This window comes from Silene latifolia, unplaced genomic scaffold (genome assembly GCF_048544455.1).
Source record: "Silene latifolia isolate original U9 population unplaced genomic scaffold, ASM4854445v1 scaffold_124, whole genome shotgun sequence".
Lineage (NCBI taxonomy): Eukaryota > Viridiplantae > Streptophyta > Magnoliopsida > Caryophyllales > Caryophyllaceae > Silene > Silene latifolia.
Window position 1 is genome coordinate 493344 of NW_027413129.1, and position 22899 is coordinate 516242.

The 22899-nt window shown below is 43.2% G+C and overlaps 1 non-coding gene across 1 annotated transcript; it reads left to right on the forward strand.

Annotated features, from left to right (window-relative positions):
* The first annotated feature begins 21797 nt into the window (after positions 1-21797).
* On the forward strand, positions 21798-21904 carry LOC141637659 (small nucleolar RNA R71). Its single transcript, XR_012541844.1, has one exon. It is a non-coding gene; the product is annotated as a small nucleolar RNA R71 (small nucleolar RNA).
* Positions 21905-22899: the final 995 nt, after the last annotated feature.

Sequence of the window (22899 nt, forward strand, 5' to 3'; positions counted from 1 at the left end):
AAAGACCTCGTTCTAGAGGTAAGAAGCGTCAAAGGATCTGAACTTGCAGGAAGATACGTTGGAAGAGAGAAACAAGGGACTCGAGATACCAATCACGGTTCCCTTCCGAGGCGGCGAGAATACCAAAGTTAATCAACAGTTTGGCAAATTTGTCGAACTTTTGAAGAGCTTGGAAGTCTCCGTGCCGTTCACTGAATTGCTGACTAAGGTACCCTCTTATTTAAAGTTTATGAAAGAAATTTTAGCACGTAAGAGGACTATTAATGACAGTGAGACCGTAGCTTTGGATCGAGGTGGGGTCAGCCCTATTTCAAAATAAGCTACCCCTAAGCAATCGGACCGGGTAGTTTTTCGATTCCGTGTCATATCGGTATGTAATTGATTGATAATGCGCTATGCGATTTAGGCGCTAGCGTAAGTGTCTTACCTTTGTCTCTGGCTAAGAGACTTGGTTTGACAAAACTGAGTTGCACCAACATGACTGTCTAGATGGCCGACCGTAGTCTATCACGGCCGTTAGGTATAGTAGAAGACGTACCTGTTCAGATCGGGAAGTTCTTTATTCCCGTTGATTTTGTCGTCTTAGATATCCCCGAAGATGCACACACCCCTATCATTTTAGGGAGACCATTTTTGTCCACTTTGCCGTGCAGTAATAGACGTCGGGGAAGACTTTGACCTTTCGGGTAGGGGATGAGGAGCTGATTTTCATCGGTCCAAGTTCCGGAGAGCTCCCATGCAAGCTCGGCCTTGCAATGCTCTTTCTTCTATTAGTCCTATTATTGACACTCAGGATGAAAATTTGGAGAATATTCTTTGTTATTGCTAACCCTCCGCCTCATACCGAGAGCAAAAAGGAGGAAAGTTCGTACATTTTCCTTGCTTCAGTGCGGATGAAAGCAAGAAAGGAGTTGTCAAAGGATGTTGTGCAAGCGTCGTCAATCAACCGGAAGTAAGGATGCAAAGAAGATGACAGAGGAGCAAGGACGAGTAAAGTTCGAACCTACGTGGATTGGAACTACATTCCTCCTACTGTTGCAAATAGTAATTCAAGCTCATGGAAATTAAAGAGGTCGGTCAGTATTGCTGAAGTGACGTCCTCCAGTCAGAAGCCCACGAAGGGGCTACCGAAATTTGATGAGAATTAAACGGGAAATGCCCGTGTAACACTTTGTAATAGATAATTTTTGAATTTCTTCTGAATTTGTTTTATTGCGCTTTAATTAGGACAATTAGTTTTAGACAATTTTTAGCATAGACGTAAGACTATAGACTGTGTTTTAGAGTATTTGGAATTTTGGGAATTTTTTGCGTATGTTTTTATGCAGGTTTGGGGAAGTTTCACGCATATCAAGGAGAAAAGACGAAAATTCAAGAGCCTACACGAGGAAAGTCCTCGATCGAGTACTTTTTGTACTCGATCGAGTGTAAAACTGATCGATCGAGCTGTTTTTCAAGTCGATCGAGTAAAGTGAAGAAGAGGATTGGTCGATCGAGTAGAAATTCTACTCGACCAAATTTCTTTGGACCATAAAAGCCCTCGATCGAGTGATTTAAAATCACTCGATCGAGTGAAATGAACAGTGGACACGGGAGTTTTCTATCTTAAACTCTTTATTTCCTATTTCTATTTCATTTCACCCTAATTTTCGTCTAAGCAAACCCCTAATTGCGATTGATTTCTTCCCCAAATCCCCATTTTCTTGCCCAAATCACCAAATCCGTCACCTACATTTCATTGCTTGCATTTTAATCTTCCAAAGCCCCTTAATTTTATCCCTAATTGTGTCCATTTTCGCGGTTTTAAAAAGGGATTTAGGGTTGCGGTTTTTCGACTGAAAAATCGTTTGTTCTTGCTTAATTTTTGAGGATTATTTGCATTTGTAGGTCGTCTATCATCAAGTAAGTGTTTCTTCATTCCTCTTGCATTTTAATTTCAATTATTTCGAATTTTATGAGGTAGAAGTAATTTAGGGTTTCGAAAATTCATGATTCAGTCGAATTTTTCGACTTAACTGCTTTTATATGCCCTTAATTAGCTGCTTGATGATCTTACCCCAATTCCTTGATGTTGTTGCTTGCTTAATTCGAAATTTGCGCGAGATTTATGCGATTAGGGCTCCTAAGTCGAATTTTTCGACTGTCAGACGGTCTTTATGCTGCCTTGTTTTGTTTAACCTCAGTCCTTTCTTACTTGTTGCTGTTGTTAACTGCTTTTTCCGTCCCCTATCGCCATTACTTCTTTGTGAATTCTTTGGAAATCTTGTCTTGTGAGTCGGAATTTTTTCATTCGCTAGGAGTCTTACATGCTTCCATTTGCGGTTTTCACGCTGTTTAGCTTCCATTAGCAGTCATTACGTTGTCACATTATCACCACTCATGTATTGCCTTTCGAAATTTCAAAGGAATTGTTGGATTTTATCTGCTGGAAGTCGAATTTCTCGACTGATAGGGCCTTTACGTGCTGTCACATGTTGGTTAACGTGTTGTTTTAGCCACGGTTAGCAACCATTCTTTCTTATCATGTCCCTTGCTTGATTACAGGATGGAGTCTAGTACCTTACCTTCTGCCAGTACCGCCTCCAGACCGTCTTTGAGCGAGTCAGTGGCCCCTGCTGTTGCCACTAGCTCCACTTTAGTCACCACTGCAGCCCCAGTCTACCTTGTTTCGGCTGCCGGGACAGTTTACGCTCCAGCTAGCTCAGCTGGGAGCTCAGTTCAGGCTACTCCAGCCACTACTTCTGCCACCACTTCTACACCTGTGGCACACTCACAGCAGCCTCAGCTGCCTTCAGAGCTGCTTTAGTTCCTTACACAGTCCGAGAGCGGGCCGCCGCTTTGCGTTCCAGAGACGGAGGCCGGGGTCGTAGACTAGTTAAAGCTACACCAGCTTCAGCTTCTTCTACCTCCACCACAGCCAGCCCTTCCACAGCTGCTGCCCCCGCTTCTGCTTCTACTTCAGCTGCCGACCCGCCTACTACTGAGACAGTTACTGTCCGAGGGGACACTTCCCTGGACTCTCACCCGGACTACCTGCAGGTATTATTCGTCAATGCTTTACATCGCGATAAATTTTATAACCTGCTGAAGTGTGAACATATGCCTTCCCGATTTTTAGACAAATCGGCACTAGAGAAACATGGCCTTTACGAGTCAGTGTGTGATTTATTACGGGTCACGGGGATGCCTGGCCTCATTACCATGAGGGGCCACACCTTCTTAGAGCTAAGTCTCGAGTTACTCAGCTCTTTTACCTTCTCTTCAGGGGCATACGCTACTGACCCCAACTGCTCGTCAGTCTCTTTCCGGTTATTTAACCGGACCTTTCAGATGCCCCTGGCTGAGTTTGGTAGGTTGCTAGACCTTACATCCTCGGGTGTGACGTCAGACTCGAGGAAGGTTTACAAGCAGGGTCTGGCGGTGCTTGGCCCAGACCCGCTTTCAGGAGCGAAAGCTCCACCAGGTCCACCATCCCCCCGTCCGTTGTTTTCTCAGACTCATGGGGAGCTCTATTTTCGGCCGAAAGGAGCCGAATAACATCACGAACCGCGAGCTCTCCATCCTGGGCGGTTACCTGAATGTCGACTGTGAGGGTCCTTTTACCTTCAACATTGCCTACCTCACCGCCCAGTACCTCCACGACCAGGGGAAGAAGGAGACGGGAACCATTGCCTGCGGTGGCATAGCCACCATTCTTGCCCATCGCCTTTTCTCCCCTTGGCCTCGTGACTTGCAGTACCTCGCGGGAGAGAGGTCACTGAGTCTGCCTGCCATGCTTGCTCAGCATTGGCTTACCCCGATCTACGGACTTGGAAGATTGACGGCTCCTTGTCTGTTGACTTACCTTGCGACGTCTCCCCGTCCTAAGCTCTTACCTACTGTGCCAAAGGGCCACCGTCTGCCTGCCTTGCCCTTACTTCACCTTCCGCCTCGTCCATCCCCCGATGATCTCGCCGCTAAAAAGCGGCGCGTTGATACTGGAGAGGGGTCTACACCTGCAGGGAGTACCCAGCCTTCTACGGCTACTCCCGATCCGACTCCTACTCCCACTGTTACTACTACTCCTACTCCTGCCCCACCTCCCACTGACCAGACCCAGACTCAGACTGAGCCGGTCTTTCCGGCTACTTTTAGACCACCTCCTCCCTTTGTAGCGCCCACGGTCCAGGACCAAGGGGCGCGATTTCTGATACGGTGATTGAGCTTGCAGAGCGTCAGGCTCGTATGGAGAGGGACTTAGCTTTGACACTACACCCTCTGTACGAGTACCACTTGCGGAGACACAGACCGATCCCCGAGGGTTGGCCACACCCTTCCTTCTTCCGGTTCCCAGCTGAGGGGTACCCGGTGTCAGAGGACGAGGAGGAGAGCGAGGACCCAGAGGTGGCGGTGGAGAGAGCTCGCGCTGAGGAGCGGGCGAGGAGAGAGGAGGCGAGAGACCCGTTGTACCGGGGGGAGGGAGATGGAGATGGCGACGACGACGAGTAGCTACTGGTCTACTCACTTCCCCAGTTTTCTGGCTGGTTTGGGGAAGTTCGTGTTTTGTATGTTTTCTTACTCTTTTATTTTGTCTCCTTTATTTATTGCTTTCACTTTTTTTTATTGGTTGTATATTCCCGTTCCCCATATTTCTGCTGGTGTATGCTGGAGGACAACGAGGGCGTTGTCCGTTTTGGTTTGGGGAGGGTATTGCATCCTTTTGAGTATGCATCTGCATTTGTCTTGCATTCACGTTTAATTTTTCAGCTTGCATTGTTGTTTATTTTCAATAAAAAATCAAAAAAAAAAAAAATCCAAAAAATTAGAAAATTTCAAAAATTCAAAAAAAATTCACGTTTATTTTTGCATATAGGTTGAGTCGGAACGGTAGATTTCCGTGATGAAATTGCACTTAACTTGTCAATTTACTTGAGCCTTGCACTTTATTGATAGTTTTTAGCTTTGTCATACGCATAATCTACGAATTTCTGTTCAAATATAAGCTGACTGTTTAGACTTGACCTATAAATTGGCAAACTACTTAAAAATTCTGAGTTTTAGAGCCTTAAACTGGTGCCATCCATGACTAGTTCATTAGGAATTTTGAGAGTAGTACTCCTTGTTTTGATGCGATCCCGCTAAGTGTTCACAAATTAAGATGTGGTCGTTGGTCACGGTCGAATCAAAACACAATTTATAGCTCCACAAACAACTCTACAATTAGTAAAGAGGCAAGTAAAGGTCGGATCCCAAGGGACGGGAGTTGAAATGAGATTTCTATTGTAACTAGTGGTGTCTAAGGGGTGTCACAAATTGGGTTGATGTAGAAGGTCACTAAACTAGAATAACAATGAAAATAAACAAGCAAGATGAATTAAAGGGGTGTAAACAATTGATTAAAGGCACTAGGGTGTCATGGGATCATAGGGGAATCATGGGATATGATCATACAAACATGTTCTCAAATTATAAGCAAGCAATTAATGTTGTGATGGATTGAGTTGGGTTATATCTTACAATCCTAGGAAAGTTTGGGTCCCGGAGCCGAATCGATTAGATTGTACAACACCTACAAGTCGACTTAATCTTCCCTACTCAACAACATGCATGGTCTAATGAGACTCGAGTTGGGTTATGTCTTACAAGTCTCATTGAAAAGATAGAAGATGATAGTAAATGCAAGGATTCATAGGCTTAGCATTTCATCAAATATAACATGTGCATGAGTTGAGATCAAAACAAGCAAGCAAATAAAACATGAAAGCATATTAATTTAAGCATGAATCATTCCCCATGTTGGTTTCCCTAATCACCCATTAACCCTAGCTAAGAGACTACTCACTCATTATCATGTTGATCATGCTAGCAAGGTTGTCAATCATACCAACAATATGAAACATGATGAATAAATGAAAGTAATTAACAATAATTAAAAAGGGATTAAGAGATTATACCTACTAATGATTCCAATAATAAAGCAAGAATAATAGAAGTACTTGAATGCTTGATTGAGAGGTTGTCAATCTCCCAACAATAACCCAAATAATCTTCAATTACCCAAAATAAAGGATGAACAAGAGAGAGATTAAAGAACTAAAACTTGGATTAAAACTTGATTAATACTTGATTACAATATTAAAGAGAGATTTGATTGATATTAACTACACTAATTATTGATAAGAAGAACATGCTCCTCTAATTAGACTAATGGGGTATTTATAGTGAAAATTAGGGAGGATGCATTAGGGTTAACTAAGGGCTAAACTAGTAATTACACTTTTAAGTTGAGCAAGGAGGACCCGGTATTTTTGGAGAGAAGGGCTTCTCTTTTCGTAGCTTGAAGAAGACAATCCGTCTTTGTGAAGAAATCCGGGCGGAATAGGGTCGGACGGGCGGATTGCACCGTTGGAATCCGAGCGGATTCAGGCGAATCCGGGCGGATTGTGGAGGGGGAATCCGAGCGGATTCAGGCAAGGACGCTCGGATTGTCTTGGGCCGGATTTTTCAGACGGACGGATTGTTGACAATCCGCTCGGATTGTCAGTCAGCATAATAACTTCTTCTTTTCTTCCCTTTTCTTCATAAATTCCTTGGGGATTTCCTTGGGGACTCAAGGATCTTTTCTCAACATTGCTCTTCTACTATAATATGTACAAAGGCCTTCTAATCTTGTCTCTCCTTGATGCTTGGTCATTGAATTCGATCAATTTAGTCTCGTTTTGCCATGAAAATGCAAGATTCTTACTCCTTTCCTACCAAGGGATCAAAATCTCAAAGAATATGCAAAACAAAGAACTAAAGATAAGAAATGACCCAAATAAGCACTAAAAAGCATGAGAACAAGGCTAATTCGGGGGCTAAATATGCGCCAATTATGGTCACATCAAATATCTCCAAACCGAACCTTTGCTCGTCCCGAGTAAAGAGGTGACAAAGACTAGGACCAATACTAACCTATCCTAATTAAATTAGCCGATATGAGACAATTAGCGGGTCTCACTCCGCCCCTTCAACTCACAACAAGACAACCATGAGGTAGGATGCCTTCTTGCAAGGCAAGGTGGGTCTTGCCAAAATGGCGACACATCCAAACATTAAGCACACAAAAACACATAATGGATGCATCTACAAAAAGAATAGCCACTTCCTCATCAAGTGGCGGAAATTATCTACAAGGGAAGCAATTCAAGGGTACACAATCCTTCATAGATGCAATTTGTTCAAACTACTAAGCCTAGAAGGATACCAATAAATCACCTCCAAGTTGTGTCAAGCTAGGGTACCTTTGTCCTCAATCGTTAAATGCTTTTGTCAAGAATAGACTCCCTATGGTGTTAGAAACACTGGAGGATCGCGGAATTCCCCCTCTTGCCTAAACAAGAAGAAGGGTCGTCCCCTCTCTACCATGCACAAAAATGGATACGATGGATAAAAGGATCAATAGATATTTGAGTTTCACTTTGGGAGTTTGCTTTTGTTTTTGTTTTTCCCCCCAATTTCTTGTGGCATTTGACATTTGAGAACACTTTCTTGCCATTTCTTTTTGATTTTTGGCATTTCAATACTTGACAACTTTTTTGCATTTCTTTTTGAACATTTTCAAAGTCACCCCAATTAGTAACGAGGGTGCCTTGTATTTGAAGCTTAAGAGTTCTATTTTTGCTCCTCTTTTCATTTGATGCATTTTTGGAAACTTTCTTTCACTTTTCATTTCATTGAACTCAAATTGATTTCTTTTTGTGCCCATTCCCTTTTGATGACAAAATTGTATGGTAGAACATGGATGGTGGATGGATGGGTGCATGGTTTCAAGGGTCACCTTGGAATAAACGGTAGCCAAGGAGTTATCACACCACAAGGTACTCTTGACTAGGCCTTAAACCATGGGTCAAAGGATACTAGCATGACCCATCCTAGGGTGTTTTACAAGCATTCTAACAAGCAAAGTCTTAAGAACAAAAAGCATCTACTAGGGCCTATATACACTTGTCAAGCTTCCCAAGTAGATGGTTTCGCAAAATTTTTCTAACATGCAACTACATGCCATGATGCAACTAACATATAAACATCCTAATGCAAATGATTCTACCAACTAATATGACAAACAATCTAAATGCAAGTCCTAGATTCACATTGTTATACCGCATCAATCAAAATAAAGCCACATAGTCATTAACATAAAGAGGAAAAAGGAGATTGGAAAGATCATACCATGCGGTCTTCAATATCCTCATGTCTCGGATGTGGCGTTGTAATACTCCGTATTTATATGTCTTGGGGGTACTCTATCGAGTAGCCCTTACCCTGTCGAGTATGGGCAAGTTGCGGAATAAAATAGTTTCTGACCTGTTGGGCACTCGATCGAGTAGTGGGGCACTCGATCGAGTAGAAAGTACTCGATCGAGTACCTTGGGTACTCGATCGAGTGTCCGGTTTACGGGGAGTTTTTCGCGGGTTTTGTTAATTATGTGATTAGGGTATTTAAACATAATCGTCGTTGTTTTAATTCACTTTTACCAAAACCTAAAACCTGTTTAAGAGAGAAAGCAGTCAGTCATCTTTCTAATCGCATCCTTAACAATTCCCGGAGTTCAGACGGTCAGTTCGTATCGTAGTTCGTGTCGTTGGATTCCTTGCGTCGAGGGTAAGCTTTTAATATAATTTATATAATGTTTTACTAGGTTTGGTCAAACCCTAATTTAGGATTGGGGGTTTTATGAATAGTAAGTAATTGGTAGTCTTTATATGTTATATGTTAGGAGGAGAATTCATAGAAGAGGCGTTTTCAGACAGCTGTAGATACCGTCTGCGTGTTGTGCTTTCCAGGTAGGATTTCCTACTCAGTATTAGTCCCATAATGGGATATTGGTGATGTGCTGTAGTTAGTTGTTTGATATGTTGATTGTGTTTGTGATTGTGATTGTGGTTGTGTTGTTGATGGTTCTCGAGATGCGTTCTCGGCTGAGTGGGGTCACTTGCGGGAGTGATATCACGCCCTAGTTTCGCCCTTCGTGGAACCCGCCACGAAAGGGGATGTGCACATTAATGGACAGGGTTATCGCTCGTACGATGAGCGGGGCTTAGGTGGGAACTTTGTGGTCCCCCATGGCAGTGGCGGGTCCAGTGGACGGTCGTATTGAGATGATGGGAGTTGGTGGTGTGTGTGTGTGTGTGACAGTTCATCTGTCTGTTTGTCTTATTGTTGTTATCTATATTGATTGTGTGATTAATGCGACCCCGGTGTTGTTTTGTAAAACTGCGGTGATCCATTCGGGGATGGTGAGCAGATATTGAAGAGGTATAGAGATGATCTTTGGGATATTTGGGATGGCCACGACATGACGATAGAGTCTTCATTTGTAGTTTAGTATTTATTTACATTTCGGTTGAGAACGGATAGTTTGGAATAATGTATTGTACTTTCAGTTTGGTTTCGAGGATTGTACTTATTCATTAAATTACTTATAATAAATGTTGTTTCTGTTTTGTCTATTTGATTATCATACCTCGGGCAACCGAGATGGTGATGTCTTCATACCTGAGTGGTCCTGGTAAGGCACTCGGAGTATGGGGGTGTTACAAATGGTATCAGAGCGACGATCCTGAAACCTGTAACCAATGAACTTAATGAACATAGGGAGTCAATTAAAATGAACCCGGGGTAAAAGTTGTAGGAGCTAGTGCAAAGGCTTGGGAGACGTCCTAAAGTCGCGGGGGTCGCCCTACAACTTTGAACCGGTCATATGGGGAAAGTGTTTGTCGAGTCATCTGTATGTTTGATTAACGTGTGCAACAAAGTGATGAAGTGTGTTGATTGTTTGGTGTTGAAATAGGAAGTTGAGCAAGTGAAAGGATATGATATGTTGAACATGTTAGTGAGATGATAACATGTTGAATGATTTACAATGTGGCTTTAATAGCATGATGAATTGATCTTGTTGATAGTAGAATAGATGCGTAGCATATTTATTCTGATAGCATGTGATTTTATAAAGTTAGCATGTTAGTATACGACGTGATATGCGGGTAGCTCTTACGTATTGGGGTACTTGATCGAGTAAGGCTGACTCGATCGGGTAGGTTTTTGGCGATTTTGAGTCCAGAATCGAGTTTTGGGGCACTCGATCGAGTAACTAGGGGTACTCGATCGAGTAGGGGGTCACTCGATCGAGTAGCCTAGATACTCGATCGAGTGGGTTAGAGATCAGAAGGTCTGTTTGGTTCTGGAGTTTGGGTACTCGATCGAGTACATGGGGGCACTCGATCGAGTAGCCCGTTACTCGATCGAGTGGGTTTGGATACTCGATCGAGTAGGTTCTGGGCAGCGCGTTTTCGTGTTTTGAGGTTTAGTACGCGTGTTTATGTTTATCCCTTTCTTATATAGCTTCAAGATGCCGCCCAAGAGAAATTCTTTGTACGCGAGAGCTGAGGTATGACTACGGATGACATCGTCAAGATGTTAGAGCACCAGGACGCTCTTCGAGACCACGAAGAGAGTGAATGAGGACAAGGATAAGAGTAAGGAGAAGGAGGTTGACCATGCTAAAGTCAGCCTCTATATTGCGAGGTTTAACCCGAAGGAGTACAAGGGAGTTGAGGAACCTAACCATCTTGATAGTTGGCTGAGGGAGATGGAGAACATACTAGATTTAGTTATTTGTCCGATGAGATGAGAGTGGATCAGGCTGCATTCTATCCGAGAGAGGCGGTGGCAAATGGTGGGATTCGGTGAAAGTGAGTGCCAAGGAGATATATACCAACGGGGGGTTACCCGCCATACCTTGGGAGGAGTTTCGTAGAAATTTGTGAGGAAGGAGTTCGTACGAGAACATGTGAGGAGTAAGTTGAGAGAGGAGTTCGACAAGTTTAAGATGACTACCGAGATGTTCGTGGCCGAGTACTACGGCGGTTCAATGAGAAATCCAGATATGCCGAGGATATGGGTTTGAGTGAGGAGAATCTGGCTTTGAGGTTTGAGAGAGGGCTAACCACGAAAATTATGGATAAGTTACCCGTGGGAGTCCTTGCGATGTGAAGGAAGCGTATGAGAGGGCGGGAGAGCCGAGAGACTAGTGGAGATGGCTCGGGAGAGGTCGGGTGGAGAGAAGAGGAAGTCGGAGAGCGAGGGTGGTGGCCAATCTAATTTCAAGAAAGGCAACCACAATCAATCTAAAGGATTTTCTTCTGGGTCTGGGTTTAGTGCTGGAACTTCCTTTGGGCGTGGCCGTGGGAGTGTGAGCAATAGTTGGGGAGTGACCTGCTTTGGTTGTGGTGGCGTAGGCCACAAGAGACATGAGTGCACGAGTGCACCGGGATCTTTTCAGAGACCTGCGCAGAGCTTTGCGAGCAACAGACCAGCTGGATCATGGCCAAACCGGGGAGGTCAGAGCTACCAGAGTGGAGGCAACCGCAACGGCGGTAATTCTTATCAGAAGACACCGATGAACAACAACAACAATCAAGGGTCGGGTGCTAAGCCGACCGCATAAGCTAATCTTGTCCGGGGAGGTGGGCGAAGACCGATGGCAAGTTGTTCATGATGGACAAGAAGGCGGTGAGGAGGATGCGCACGTTATCACCGGTACATTCCTTGTTAATGGTATTCCTACGTTTGTTTTGTTTGATTCGGGGGCTTCTCAGTCGTTTGTGTCTTCGAGTCATGTAAAACAGTTGGGTTTGAGAGTATATGAGTCTGTTAGGGAGCAAGTTTTCATACCTTCGGGTGAGTCTGTATCGTGTGGGAGATTGTTTAGAGATGTATCTTTGATAGTTGGGCAAGTCGATTTCCCTGTAGACTTGCTAGAGTTTCCTTTTAATGGTTTTGAGATGATAGTTGGGATGGATTGGTTAGGAAAGTATAAAGCTAAGATAGACTGTCATCAAAAGAAAGTGTCCCTAAGAGGTCCTAAGGGTGTAAGTGTGTCTTATCGTGGGTTTCTAGTCAAACCCAAAGTTAAGTTGATTGCAGCTGTCACTTTGAAGTCGTATCTGAGGAAGGGATGTCCTCTGATTTTGTGCCATGTGAGAGATGACCGGATAGAGAGCCCGACAGTTGATGAGATACCAGTGGTGGGAGAGTTTTGCGATGTTTTTCGAGGAGATTAGGGGTTGCCACCGAAGAGGGAGATAGATTTCACCGTTGAGTTGAAGCCAGGGACGGGGCCAATCTCTAAGGCACCGTACCGTATGGGTCCTAAGGAGATGGAGGAACTTAGGAGACAGTTGGATGATTTGATAGAGAAGGGGTACATTAGACCAAGTGTATCGCCTGGGGAGCACCGATTACTGTTCGTGAAGAAGAAAGATGGGAGTTTGAGGCTGTGCATAGATTACCGGGAGCTGAACCGTGTGACGATAAAGAACAAGTATCCTTTGCCAAGGATAGATGACCTGTTTGATCAGTTGAGTGGTGCAACAGTCTTTTCTAAGATTGATTTGAGGTCGGGGTACCATCAGGTGAAGATTAGAGATGTGGACATACCGAAGACAGCTTTCACGTCGAGGTATGGCCATTATGAGTATGTGGTGATGCCATTTGGGTTGTCTAATGCGCCGGCAGTGTTTATGGATTTGATGAATAGGATCTTCAGACAGTTCTTGGACCAGTTTGTAGTAGTGTTTATCGATGACATCTTGGTCTATTCTAAGACTAAGGAGGAGCATGAGGAGCATCTGAGGATCGTGTTGCAGACTTTGAGAGATCATGAGTTGTATGCTAAACTGTCCAAGTGTGAGTTCTGGTTGGAGAAAGTTGCCTTTCTGGGGCATGTAATCTCTAAAGATGGGGTAGCTGTGGATCCGGCGAAGATTGAGGCAGTGACAAAGTGGGAAGCACCAAAGAATGTTGCTGAGGTGAGGAGTTTCTTGGGTTTAGCTGGATACTACAGGCGGTTCGTGAAGGATTTCTCCAAGATAGCTAGACCAATGACGGCGTTGATGAGGAAAGAAAACAGGTTTCGTTGGGATGAGAGTTGTGAGACGGCGTTCCAAACCTTAAAGGAGCGTTTGACCACGGCTCTGTCTTGGCATTACTGAAGGGAGCGAGAATTTCGAGGTCTATACGGATGCCTCGAAGAATGGGTTGGGATGTGTGTTGATGCAGAATGGTAAAGTGATTGCCTATGCTTCTAGGCGGTTGAAGCCTTATGAGGAGAACTACCCTACTCATGACCGGAGTTGGGTCTTTGTGGTGTTTCCTCTCAAGATTTGGAGGCACTACCTTTATGGAGCAATCTTTAAGGTATTTTATGATCACAAGAGTCTCAAGTACATCTTCACGCAGAAGGAGTTGAACATGAGACAGAGGAGGTGGATGGAGCTGATTGGTGATTACGACATGGAAATCATCTACCATGAGGGGAAGGCCAATGTTGTTGCTGATGCTTTGAGTAGAAAGAGTGTACATTCCTTGTGTACAGCTCTATCTTTGATGAGGTGAGGATGAGGTAGCGAGCTTTGGGATTCATATGATGCGAGAAAGGAGATGCTATGGGTGATATGACAAAGTACACATGGAGTTTTATGATGATATTCGAGGTAAATGTGCTCTGGATCCTAAGATAGTGGAGTGGAGAGTGGAGTAGAGAAAGGGACAGTGTCCGGTTTTCCATTCATACAGATGGTAGCTTGAGGTTTGATGGTAGGTGGTGTATTCCTAATGACGAGGAGTTGAAAAAGACAATCATGATGAGCGCATTGCACACCATATTCGGTGCATCCGGGTGGAGACAAGCTTTACAAAGATTTGAAGAAAACGTTTTGGTGGCATGGGATGAAGAAAGAGACAATTTGAATTTGTGTCCCGTTGTTTGACATGCCGAGAGAGTTAAAGGGGAACAGAGGAGACCACAAGGTAAGGTTCGGTCTTTGGAGGTGCACGAATGGAAGTGGGAATTCATTTCCATGGATTTCATTGTGGGTTTGCCGAAGAGTCAACAAGGTAACAACATGATTTGGGTGATAGTGGATCGTCGACCAAGTCATCTCACTTTGTTCCAATGAAAGATACATGGACTAAGGCACAATTGGCTATGGCCTATCGAAAGAACGTGCTTAAGTTACATGGAGTCCCTAAGGACATAGTGTCCGACAGAGATGCGAGGTTTATATCAAGGTTTTGGAAGGAGTTGCAGGAATCGTTGGGAACGGCTTTGAAGATGAGTCTGACATTTCATCCCGCGACATGACAGGCAGACGGAGAGAACAATCAAGACTCTTGAGGATATGTTGCGAGCTTGTGTGATGGATTTTGGTGGTAGGTGGGAGCAGAGGTTGGACTTGATAGAGTTTTCTTACAACAAATGCTATCACACCGATATCGGTATGGCACCGTTTGAGGCTTTGTATGGGAGGAGATGTAGGAGTCCGATCTGTTGGGACGATAGTCTTTGAGGCGGTGGTTTTAGGACCAGAGATGGTACATGAAATGGTGGAACATTAAGATGATCGAGAACGTATGAGAGCGCCCGGGATCGACGGAAGAGTTATGCGGATCTACATCGTCGGGACATAGAGTTTCAGGTTGGGGACAAGGTTCTTCTGAAAGTGTCTCCTATGCGTGGGGTTATGAGGTTTGGGAAGAAAGGCAAGCTAAGTCAGAAGTTTATAGGGCCTTATGAGATCTTATAGCGAGTTGGGGAAGTGGCTTATCGTTTGGCTTTACCGGCTGCGTTGGAGAGAGTGCATAATGTGTTTCATGTATCGCAGCTGCGGAAGTATGTGAGTGACCCGTCACATGTGTTGGAGGCAGAGAACTTAGAGCTTGATGAGTCTTTATCATATCTTGAGGTACCTAAGCAGATCCTAGACCGAAAGGTTAGAAAGACTAGGGGTGGTGAGACAGTTTTGCTCAAGATCCTTTGGTCTAACCACGAGACTGAGGAAGCTACATGGGAGGCAGAGGACATAATGAAAGAGCGTTACCCTTTCCTTTTTGATCAGGTATGTATGGTTACGGGGACGTAACCTTGTTTCTTTTAGGGGGGTAGGAGATGATCGCGAGCGTTTTTAAGAGTTTTGTACACCTTTTATATGTTGTGTCGGTATGTTTGTCGGGATAGGTTGGGGTTTGTATCATGTTTTACGTTGTGTTTCGTTTGACCTTTGAGTCGGGAATGTTTTGGAGTACCTTTGTTTTGGTAGTGGGTTGAACTTCGGGGACGAAGTTCCTTTTAAGGAGGGAAGACTGTAATACTCCGTATTTATATGTCTTGGGGGTACTCTATCGAGTAGCCCTTACCCTGTCGAGTATGGGCAAGTTGCGGAATAAAATAGTTTCGACTGTTGGGCACTCGATCGAGTAGTGGGGCACTCGATCGAGTAGAAGGTACTCGATCGAGTACCTTGGGTACTCGATCGAGTGTCCAGTTTACGGGGAGTTTTTCGCGGGTTTTGTTAATTATGCGATTAGGGTATTTAAACATAATCGTCGTTGTTTTAATTCACTTTTACCAAAACCTAAAACCTGTTTAAGAGAGAAAGCGATCGATCATCTTTCTAATCTCATCCTTAACAATTCCTGAGTTCGGACGGTCGGTTCGTATCGTAGTTCGTGTCGTTGGATTCCTTGCGTCGAGGGTAAGCTTTTAATATAATTTATATAATGTTTTACTAGGTTTGGTCAAACCCTAATTTAGGATTTGGGGGTTTTATGAATAGTAAGTAATTGGTAGTCTTTATATGTTATATGTTAGGAGGAGAATTCATAGAAGAGGCGTTTTGAGACATTTTGTAGATACCGTCTGCGTGTTGTGCTTTCCGGTAGGATTTCTACTCGTATTAGTCCCATAATGGGATATTGGTGATGTCTTTGTAGTTAGTTGTTTGATATGTTGATTGTGTTTGTGATTGTGATTGTGGTTGTGTTGTTGATGGTTCTCGAGATGCGTTTCGGTGAGTGGGGTCACTTGCATGGGAGTGATCTCACGCCCTAGTTTCGCCCTTCGTGGAACCCGCCACGAAAGGGGATGTGCACATTAATGGACGGGGTTATCGCTCGTACGATGAGCGGGGCTTAGGTGGGAACGGCTGCGGTCCCCCAGCTGGCGGTGGTCCAGTGGACGATCGGTATTAAGATGATGGGAGTTGGTGTGTGTGTGTGTGTGTGTGTTCAAATTGTGTCTGTTTGTCTTATTGTTGTTATCTATATTGATTGTGTGATTAATCGACCCGGTGTTGTTTTGTAAAACCTGCGGTGATCCATTCGGGGATGGTGAGCGAGATATTGAACAGTATAGAGATGATCTTTGGGATATTTGGGATGGCCACGACATGACGATAGAGTCTTCCATTTGTAGTTTAGTATTTATTTACATTTCAGTTGAGAACAGATAGTTTGGAATAATGTATTGTACTTTCAGTTTGGTTTCGAGGATTGTACTTATTCATTAAATTACTTATAATAAATGTTGTTTCTGTTTTGTCTATTTGATTATCATACCTCGGGCAACCGAGATGGTGATGTCTTCATACCTGAGTGGTCCTGGTAAGGCACTCGGAGTATGGGGGTGTTACAGGCGTAGTCAATTAATGTGAACAAGGATAGAACAAACACAATATATACAAGACAATATATACAAAGGAAATGAACTTGTTTTTGGGTTTTGCAATTTTTCCAATTTTTATGATTTTTGAAATTTTTCAATTTTTTTTGGATTTTTGAATAAGAGTTAAATGTTAGAATTCTCATCCCCACACTAATATGGGCATTGTCCTCAATGGCCAAAATGATGGAAATTATGCAAAGATGATGCATGATTTCTATACTAAATGCAATCTACACTAAGCTATGCTACATGATGCATGGTTTTTGTTATGACGGAGAGGATAATTTAGATTACCTCCCGTTGCGTATGCATTAACTTCCCCAAACCGAGTGAGACACTATGCTATGCATGAAACTAATTTGTCATTTTGGATTTTACAAATGGGAACAATAAAATAAGAACACCTCAATGGTACCGAGGTGTGAGTCTTTTGATGTTGCTAGGACTACTCCAACAATGATCAAAATGAAATGAAATACAAAGAGAGAAATAGACAAACCATGAGAGTGTAGGAGTCTCCAAGGCTTGCTAATCTTCCATCATGCTATCACCATCATCACTTCCCTCATGAGAAGTGGTCACATTGCCGCTTTCCTTGTCATTTACTTCTTCACTTTCTTCCTCATCTTCATCTTCACCATCCTTCTCTCCTTCACTTGCTTCTTCCTCAATATTATCATCAACTTCTTCATCATTTCCAACAACCTCATTGTCACCCAAAACGACCCTAGATGCAACCGGAAATAAGACTTCTCTATCCGCCCAACTAGGCAAAGGACAAGATGGATCAAGTAGTCCTTGCCTAGCTAAATGTAGGAGAGGAGGATATTGAGCCAAATAAGCATTTTTCCGATCTTCATAGGCTTGCTTGTGCATTGCTTGCATGAGAAGAGTCACATAGTCTTTCCCAACTTCAACTCCTTCCGGCTTGAACTCTTCATACTCAAAGGGGTAAGGTGGTATGACAATGGAAGAGGAGGGAGCTTCAAGATCACCCTTTTGTTGTTGAATGATATACTCGGCTTCTTTGGAAAGGGGAAGTAGATAATTGGTCCGGTGGACGCTTAGACGACAAATCTTCGAGGGCAAGGTGAACGATCTAGCTTCACTAGTTAGCCATCCATACTTAGTGTCAAGGGGGTTTTGAGCAACCCACTTGAACTTGTGAATCATAGTATGCATATCAACAAGATGGCCACCCTCCTTTGCTTTGTACTTGTTATCCTTATTGAAGTTAGGATCAAAGTGCTTGGCTAGGAGTGTAACTAGGCCGCCATTGACAATAACGGTCGTGCCCTTCTTCCCACTATCGATGTTGAGCCATCTATCTACCAAGAGCCTCAAAGAATTGTAAGGCTTGGTATGAATTCTTCCGATATTCAAAGCCGATTCAAGGAGAATAAAATCAAGTCTTGTGAAATGATTGGTGTCTTTCCTAGCAATTATGGTATTTCCCACAACCTTGTGCCATACTCTTATGCCCGGATGGTGGACCAAAAGAGCACGACTCGCATGAAAATCCTCAAATTTCTTCCCGGAGATTGCCTCCCAAAGAGGTTCGGGGTCATACTTTCCATAATGCTTAAGATAACGCGATTCATCACTAAGACCCAAAATTTCACCCAATTCCTTAAAGGTAATGCGTCTACTAACATTAGCTAGACGAAACTCGAGATTTTCCCTATTCTCAACTTTGGTGACTTTCAAAGAACTTAAAAATTCCAAGGTAAGGGAGGGGTATGTCAATTCCCTTGTTTCAAACAATTTCTTTAACCCCATGGCATTGAAAAAGGCTTTTGTTTGTTCAAGAACACCCAATTTTGTAAGGTATCTTCACATATGAATTTGGTGGATTGTAATGACTTCATAGCAAACTTGACAAAGGTATTTCTATGGGTATCGGAAATAAAAGTTACCTCCGGATAATGCAAAAGTTGATCAATTACCGGAGTAGAAGGTGTTGTTGCTCCCATAGAAGGTTGTTGTTGTTGTTGCACTTCCAAGTTTGGTGTTGCTACCACCATAGCCAAAGCCTTCTTTGTTTGAAGAGCCTTTTGCCTTTGTGAGAGTGCCTTAGCCTTTGGTGCCTTTGTTGCTCCCTTAGTCCTTGCCATTGATGAACTTAACCAAGAAAAGAATGAAAAATCTTCAATTTGTAGTATGCCCAAATCGATTTGAAGGTGAAAGGCTTTGCCTTTATGAAAACAAAAATCGACTCAAAGGTTGAAGATTTTGTTCTTGGTTTTGATTTTTGTTGAAGAAGGAGTGATTAATTTGTTGTTGGAAGGATGGTTTGATTTGATTTTGTTGAATGTTGAGGGTTTTTGTTTTTGTGATGGAGAGGATGAGGGTTTTGATGTTGTGGGTAGTGTTTATGAATGAATGAATGAATGAATGAAGGTGGGAGGGGTTTTAAGGAGGCCGAAAATTTCGAATCTGCAGGGGCAATCCGTGCGGATTACGCCCAATCCGTGCGGATTCTCGCTCTTTCAGGCTTTGCAAAGCTCGCCTAAAGACGGGCGGATTTGTAACAATCCGCTCGGATTTCTTTGAACACGGACGGGCGGATTTTCTCTAAGACGGACGGATTTTTGCCCGAGAGAATTTTGCTTGTTTTCCTCGTTTGCAAAGACAGACGTCTTTCTTTCGGGACGGACGGATTCTTCAAGACGGGCGGATTTTAAATCCGCTCGGATTCTTTAATGATCAAGAAAATTTCAAAATTCAGCTCGATTCAGACGGGCGTCTTTTGAGGGGACGCTCGGATTCTGCGAGACGGGCGGATTCTTGGGAATCCGCTCGGATTCTTCCTCTGTGTACACGGATTCAGTTCCACCCGTGCACAGCGCATTTCCCTTATCATTCTTTCATTCTTTCTTCAAGTCTTGTGTTCTTCATTGTGGGGGCACTACTAAGGCATGGATAGCCTAGGCAATTGCCATCCCCACACTAAGGTAAAGCACTACACATCAATTGAAATTGTTAGTCCCTCCCTCACTTCTCTCTTACATGACAATTATTTTGATCCAAGTAAATAAAAATCCAAAGATGACAAAAATGCAATACAAGAATTGAAATGTAAGTTAGGGAGTTAGACATATTTACAAGTGGTGGTTTAGGGAGGACTCCACCAAACTCTCATTCTTGATGAGATGTCAAGGGGGCTTGTCCAAGGTGTTGTTGATGTTGCTCAACACCTTGAAGAAGTAATCAAAAGCTTGTTCATTATCATGGTAGAGGTTCTCAATAGACCTTGGCCTTTGTTGTTGGTCTTGATTGATAGCATTACCAATGTAGGGATTAAAAATCCCTTCAAACTCATTGTCCCAAAGACCACAAACTTCATTGAGTTGATCATTGAAAATCTCTTGCTTAGATGGAGACAACTCTCCCAATTTCTTCTCTTGGCCAATGAGGCCATCCTCTTCTTCCTTGGTTGATTTTGATGAGCTTTGCAAGCTCTCCTTGTCACAATTCACTTGCTCTTTGAATGGAGCATCTTCAATTTTCTTCTTCCATTGGAGTTCCGATTTCTTCCTTTCATCCTTTCGGCTATAATGATCAATCATGAAACATGGTTCATGCAAACGAGGAGCTCTCATAGTCTTGTCAAGATTAAAAGTTATGCTTTCATCTCCCACTTCTAGAGTGAGCTCACCATGTTTTACATCAATTACCGCACCGGCGGTGTGTAGGAAAGGTCTTCCTAGGATGATTGGAATGTTGGAATCTTCCTCCATATCAACAATGACAAAGTCCACCGGGATGAAAAACTTCCCAATTCGCACGGGGACATCTTCCCATATCCCTAACGGTGTCTTCGTCGATCTATCGGCCATTTGGAGTGTGATGTTGGTGCATTTAAGCTCTCCCATCCCCAAACTTTTACTCACCGAGTATGACATGACACTCACACTAGCCCCTAGATCACATAAGGCTTTGTTGATCGTCGTGTCGCCAATGGTACACGGTATTGAGAAGCTTCCCGGATCCTTTAACTTCGGAGGTGAACTCCCTTGAAGTATTGCACTACTCACCTTAGTGAATGAGATAGTCTCAAGTTTCCGGATCGACTTCTTCTTTGTGAGGATATCTTTCATGTACTTCGCATAGGCCGGAACGTGATTGATTAATTCCGTGAAAGGAATTGAGACTTCTAAATTCTTCACAATTTCCATGAATTTTCCAAGTTGATCATCAAATTTGGGCCTGGCTTGACGACTTGGAAAAGGAAGTCTAATCACAATGGGCTCCTTCTCCTTGGCCTTGTCTTCATTTTTCTTTGAACTTTCTTCTTTTGATGATTCTCCATCTTTGGAGTTTTGCACAATTTCTTCCTTTTCACTAGCTTCCACAACTTCATCCTCAACTTGCTTCTTGATTGCTTCATACCTTGTACCACTTCTCAAGTGAATGGCACTAACCGTTTCATGTCTAGGGGGATTACCTTGAGGTGGTAATTGCCCCTTTTGTCTTTGTGAGCTTGAAGATGCTAGTTGAGTCAATTGTGTTTCCAACATCTTGGTGTGAGCTAGAATGTTGTTGATGGTGGTTTCTTTTGCTTGGCTATCTTTTTGCATTTGAGTGAAAAATTCTTGTTGGTTCTTTTGCATTTGGAGGACCGCTTTTTGGACATCAAAACCTTGGTCATTTTGGTGATTGTATGGATTTTGATTTTGGTAACCTTGGTTTTGATTGTAAAAGGGTCTTTGATTTTGGTTTCTCATGGGTGGTGGAGTGTATGTTGTTTGAGAGTTTTGAACATTTTGGCTTTTGTATGAGAGATTTGGATGGAATTTGGTGTTTTCATTGTAAAAGTTGGAATAAGGGGTACCACTCTTGTATGCTTGGAAAGCATTCACTTGTTCATTTGTTCCCCTACATTCACCTTGGTCATGTCCCAAAGTTCCACAATTCTCACATATCCCACTTGGGATTGATGAGGATGCCGTCATGGCATTAACATGATGCTTCGATGATTTTGAGTTTTCCTCAAGTCTAGCCATAGCTTGTTCAAACTTCAAGTTGATTGTGTCAATGTGAGCACTAAGTTGAGCACCCAATTGAGTAACGGAGTCCACTTCATGCTTCCCTCCTCTAGTAGCCTTGCGAGGTCTACTATATTGTGAGTTATGGACCGCCATTTCCTCAATCTTGTTCCATGTTTGATTGTCATCAACTTCGGTGAACATTCCATTTGATCCCATATTGAGAATGTTCCTAGAATCTTCATATAAACCATTCCAAAATTGTTGCACCAAAAACCATTCGCTAAGTCCATGGTGAGGACATGAGCGACAAATTCCCTTGAACCGCTCCCAAGCTTCATACAAAGACTCTTCATCCGTTTGCTTAAAACCCGTAATTTGAGCTCTTAGCATGTTGGTCTTTTCCGGTGGGTAGAATTTTTTGTAGAAAGCTAGAGCCAACTTCTTCCAAGAATCTATTCCAAGGGTGGCCTTATCAAGGCCCTTCAACCATTGCTTTGCGGCGCCGATTAAGGAAAAAGGAAATAAGACCCATCTAATTTGGTCTTGAGTCACGCCCGTTTGAGAGATAGCATCACAATAGTCGCAAAAGGTTTCCATATGGGAATGAGGGTCCTCACTAGGCATCCCCCCGAATTGGCTCCTCTCAACTAGTTGGATGAAGGCGGACTTGGCAATAAAATTTCCGGTGAGATGTTGCGGTGTAGGAGTACCATTTGGTAGATTCTCCTCGGTGGGTACGGAGTGTGACGAGAATTTTGGCATTGTAGGTGGATTTTGTGGGTTATTGTGTAATGGGTTCTCTTCTCCTTCTATTGCGAAAGGATTGACAAACTCACTAGTGGGTTGAACAACTTCACCAACACCTCTCAAATTCCTCCTAACAAGTCTCCTATTGTTCGTCAAGGTTCTTTCGATTTCACGGTCAAAAGGTAACAAATCACCTTGTAACCTTCTAGACATGCAAAATATCAAACAACTCGAAAATGATTAGAACAAACCTTGAGGAGTTTTACTTCCTCAAGGCGAAGAAAGACACAACTAATGACAATAAAAAGAAATCTAAATCAAACAAACACCGTCCCCGGCAACGGCGCCATTTTTTATGCGATCTCGTTAAGTGTTCACAAATTAAGATGTGGTCGTTGGTCACGGTCGAATCAAAACACAATTTATAGCTCCACAAACAACTCTACAATTAGTAAAGAGGCAAGTAAAGGTCGGATCCCAAGGGACGGGAGTTGAAATGAGATTTCTATTGTAACTAGTGGTGTCTAAGGGGTGTCACAAATTGGGTTGATGTAGAAGGTCACTAAACTAGAATAACAATGAAAATAAACAAGCAAGATGAATTAAAGGGGTGTAAACAATTGATTAAAGGCACTAGG